This window comes from Rana temporaria, chromosome 8 (genome assembly GCF_905171775.1).
Source record: "Rana temporaria chromosome 8, aRanTem1.1, whole genome shotgun sequence".
Classification (NCBI taxonomy): domain Eukaryota; kingdom Metazoa; phylum Chordata; class Amphibia; order Anura; family Ranidae; genus Rana; species Rana temporaria.
This window is the reverse complement of record NC_053496.1, coordinates 113,676,453-113,681,614: the sequence shown is the minus strand read 5'-3', so window position 1 is coordinate 113,681,614 and position 5,162 is coordinate 113,676,453. Positions and strand designations below refer to the sequence as shown.

Genomic DNA, 5,162 nt, shown 5'->3' with positions numbered 1-5,162 from the left:
TATATATATATATATATAGTGTGTGTGTTACAGGTGTGCCACTTTACAGGCAGACCAAGGGGACCCTCCATGCGCTCTAGTTAAAGGAATTTTTCATTTTTATTATTGGACCTTAATCATCAATAACAACATTTGCTGCTCCTGAAAAACAAAAATTGCATTGATACATGTCCTCCAGGGCAGTACCTGGACCCCCATACCCCTTTTTATGGCCAATTACTTGCATACAAGCCTTTTCAAATGGGCACTTTTGATTTTTCCTGCTCTGCTCCCAAAGACTTCATTGAGGTTTGCCATTCAGGTTAGAACTAGGAATGAGCCGAACACCACCTGGTTCGGATCACAGCAGAACATGCGAACAGGCAAAAATGTGTTCGAACACCGTTAAAGTCTATGGGACCCGAACATGAAAAATCAAAAGTGCTAATTTTTAAAGGTTAAAATGCAAGTTATTGTCAGAAAAAGTGTTTGGGGACCTGGGTCCTGCCCCAGGGGACATGTATCAATGCAAAAAAAGATTTAAAAATGGCAGTTTTTCCGGGAGCAGTGATTTTAATAATTCTTAAAGTGAAACAATAAAAGTGAAATATTCCTTTAAATTTCATACCTGGGGGGTGTCTATAGTATGCCTGTAAAGTAGCACATGTTCCCATGCTTGGAAAAGTCCCTGCACAATGACATTTCTAAAGGGGGAAAAAAAGTAATTTAAAATGTGCAGCTATAATGAATTGTCGGGTCCCGGCAATACAGATCAAAGTCATTGAAAACAAACAGCATGGGTTCCCACCTTGGTCCATTACCAGGCCCTTTGGGTCTGGTATGAACATTAAGGGGAACCCCGAAACTAAAATAAAACAAGTGTGGGAGTCCCCCCCCCCCAAATTCCATATCAGGCCCTTTAGGTTTGGTATGGATTTTAAGGGGAACCTTGCGCCATTTAAAAAAGATTGCGTGGGGTTGCCCCCCAAAAATCCATACCAGACCGTTATCTGAGCATGCAACCTGGCAGGCCGCAGGAAAAGAGGGAGGAGAGCGCCCCCCTCCTGAACCTTACCAGGCCACATGCCCTCAACATGGGGAGGATGTCTCCATGTTGATGGGGACAAGGGCCTTATCCCCCCAACCCTTGCCCGGTGGTTGTGGGGGTCTGCGGGCAGGGGGCTTATCGGAATATGGAAGCCCCCTTTAACAAAGGGGAACTCCAGATTCCGCCCCCCATGTGAATTGGTAACACGGTACATTGTAACCCTACCATTCCACAAAGACAAAGGGTGAAAATGTTAAAAATGACAGGAGATGGCTTGGGACAAGTCCTTTATTAAAAATAAAAAAAATGTAAATAAAAAAAAAAACTTCAGCGATGTAAACCAGTCTGTCCAGCATTGTAATCCATTCTCGATATCCAGCGATGATCTATTCTCTAGCGATGCTCTCCACGAGGAACGACACACGATGCTCCCACACCAGAGGCACCCGGTCTAATGATGCGCAAGCTGTTTGACAGTTCTTGTATAACCAAGGGCGGGGCCACCCATGACATGGACGCCTCCTGCCCTCTCTAACGCATCATGGGGGTTTCCCGTGATGCGTCAGAGGGGGCGGGGTCACATGTCACGGGTGGCCCTGCCCTTGGTTATAAAAGAACTGTCATCAGCTTGCACGTCATTGGACCCCTTTCACACTGAGGAGTTTTTCAGGCAGTACAGCGCTAAAAATAGCGTTGCTATACCGCCTGAAAAACTCCTGCACTGCATACTCAATGTGGAAGCCAGAGGGCTTTCACACTGAGGCGATGCGCTGGCGGGAGACAAAAAAATCTCCTGACAGCAGCATCTTTGGAGGGGTGAGAGGAGCGGCGTGTATACCGCTCCTTCACCGATCCTTCACATTTAAAACAATGGGAACCGCGGCAATATGCCCCGCAATGCGCCTCCGCTGAGGGGCATTGCGGGTGGTATTAACCCTTTATCGGCCGCTAACAGGGGTTAATACCGCACTGCTAGCGACTGAATCCCGCTGCAAATCCGACGTTATAGCGCCGCTATTTTTAGCGTCGCTATACCGCCACCGCGGCTCCCACCCAGTCTGAAAGGGGCCTTAGGCCGGATGCCTCCTGTGCAGGAGGATCGTGCATCGTTCCTTGCTGTAGTGGAGATCATCGCTGGACATCAAGAATGGATTCCAACGCTGGACAGACTGGATTACATTGCTGATTTTTTTTTTTTAATTAAAGGACTTGTCCCAAGCAGTCTCCTGTCATTTTAAAAATGTTCACACTTTTTCTTTGTGAAATGGTAGGGATACAATGTACCCCTTACCGATTCACATGGGGGGGCGGGATCTGGAGTTCCCCTTTTGTTAAAGGGGGTTTCCAGATTCCGATAAGCATGTGGGCAGAACGTCAGATCCTGTAACCCCCCCCCCCCCCCGTTGTGTTCTGGGAAACACACGGCTCCCAGAACACAGCGGGGACCAGTGAGCACAGCGCAATGCTTCACTTCCTGGTTACCTCACTGAGGATGGCGGTGGGGCAGCAGAGTGACTAACGATTGCTCGTCTTCTGCTGCAGACGTCGCTGGACTCCAGGACAGGTGAGTGTCCTAATATTAAAAGCCAGCAGCTGCAGTATTTGTAGCTGCTGGCTTTTAATATTTTTTTTGGTGGAGCTCTGCTTTAACTAAATTTTTTTTTTTTTTTTTTTTAGGAGCCTGGATAGCCTTGCACCAGTGATCATCAGATTGCTGGTGCCATGCAGAACGGCTCCTGCAGACTGTCAGTGTAAGCGGTCTGCCAGTACATCATACAGGCAAGCAGTTTCACAGTGACCGGAAAAATCGATTAACTACCAGGAGTGCTAAACAGCGGTGTAGTATTTCATTGAGACCTACAAGCCAACAGCCATAAAGAATGTTGGTACTTATAGTTCATTCATTCACAGAACTCTGTGAATAAATGATGTGGCCATGTTGGTGGAGCCCTGCATAGCCACACTCTTTTCAAAAGGTGACAACTGGTACAGGTAACTTTTCCCCATACTGCTGTCACACAGAGGCGATCACTGAGTGGTCACAGGAGCGTGAACTTGTTACATGTTCCACCCTAAAAATAGATGTAACATGTTCCTAAAGGTTAAATTCTCTAAGTGTACTTGCATGGTCTAAAAAGTCATTTTGTTAGTAACTGATGCATTACTAAATGGTGTCCCAATTCTATGAAGAACTATATTTTATATATTTTCTACCTCTTACAGAGCACATAAAATTATAAGGCTACTTGTATATAAAGCATCGCAAATTTTAGCAGCACTTTACAGCTGTTATAGCTGCGCTTTTTGGCAAATAGTGGGGTGATTTTAACTGAGGAAAGGGTTAAAAGCGCCCGTGTTGCAGCACTTCCGAAGCGCTTTGGCTGCGCTGCCCATTGATTTTAATAGCAGGGGTGGTGCAGGAGCAGTGTATACACCGCGCTCGCACTGCCCCAAAGATGCTGCTTGCAGTACTTTTTTACCTGTCCTGCAAGTGCACCGCCCCTGTGTGAAAGCATTTGGGCTTTCACACTGGGGAGGCATGAGAGGCGCTTTACAGACACTATTTTTAGCGCTAAAACTCCTAAAGAGCACCCCAGTGTGAAAGGGGCCTTACACAAGCTGAATCAAGCTAGTTCAGGTGCAGCATTCTGTTGGATACAATTAATTGCTAGGATTAATACCTGAAGAGGGGAGCCTGTTGGGTAATACGTTCACTCCATTTTATTAATAATTAAAATCTTTAAACTAAAATATATTTAGGATGTTCATTTATGATCATATGATGTATATTTAATCTTACAGAACACCAGGAAATAATAGAACAACATATTTATATGTATATCGATCCCAACATCCATTCTGTTATCCCAGAGGGATTTTCTTCCCTTCCCTGTCTGTATGTGAATATCTGGACATGAAGTATATCCTGTGATGTGAACAAACAGATAATATACCATTTTTTTTTGGCACTGTTTAAAATGTATTAGTTCAAGAATAACTATTTTCATACATAGTTGGTTTCACAGGGGTAATTTTGATTTCAATTATAATATTTTGTTGTAGAATATCCTTCTCCCTTTTCTCCTGATGAAGCTGGATATGTGAAACATGTTGAGAAAGGAGACATCTGTGAAAATGTATTTAATGGAACCCCTGGACTAATTGACACGTGTTGTATACAAAGTAAGTCGTAGTCTCCTCAAGGAGGGGTATTTTATTCTTGTTTAAATGTCTTTTGGATTTAATGATTCATTGTTTAAGATTTTCATGAAAGATCAATAGATTTATATTTGTTTTTATAGAGTTTACAAATAAATACAATGACACTTTTTTTTTTTAGTCTTTTGAATAGATTACACCACCTTAAAAGCCACATTAAGCCATTATTTGTCATTTGTAGTTGGTTCAGGAATCTGCAAAAATTGCTTAATCCCTTGCAATGTATATTACCTGGAGATGATTTAATGCTCTAATGAGCTGCTTAGTTTCCAGATATTGGTTTGTGTATATCCTTTGTGTTTGTTTTTTGTTTTTTGCCAGGATCTGCCTTAATTCCTGTAATTTTCTTCTGCCATTTCAAATCAAACTGTTATTGCATCAGTGGGATGTTGCACGATAAAAGTGAATCTTTACTATCACTTGAACTATTGTCAGTGTATAATAGAGTAAACCTTTGCAACCCCTTTAACCACTTGCTTACTGGGCACATATACCCCCCTCCTGCCCAGGTGAAATTTCAGCTTTCGGCACTGCATCGCTTTAACTAACAATTGCGCGGTCGTGCGACGTGGCTCCCAAACAAAATTGACGTCCTTTTTTCCCCACAAGTAGAGCTTTCTTTTGGTGGTATTTGATCGCCTGTGCGGTTTTTATTTTTTGCGCTATAAACAAAGAAGTGAGACAATTTTGAAAAAAATACAATATTTTTTACTTCTTGCTATAATAAATATCCCAATTTAAAAAAAAAAAAAAACATTTTTTTTTCTCAGTTTAGGCCGATACGTATTCTTCTACATATTTTTGGTAAAAAAAAAAAAAAATCGCAATAAGCGACTGGTTTGCGCAAAAGTTATAGCGCTTACAAAATAGGGGACAGAATTATTTTTTTTTAATTATTTTTTTTTACTAGAAATGG

The 5,162-nt window shown here is 42.5% G+C and overlaps 1 long non-coding RNA gene across 1 annotated transcript; it reads left to right on the top strand.

Annotated features, from left to right (window-relative positions):
* The first annotated feature begins 4,097 nt into the window (after positions 1–4,097).
* Positions 4,098–4,715, top strand: LOC120910703. The gene is made up of 2 exons (XR_005741542.1): positions 4,098–4,210; positions 4,380–4,715. It is a non-coding gene; the product is annotated as an uncharacterized LOC120910703 (long non-coding RNA).
* Positions 4,716–5,162: the final 447 nt, after the last annotated feature.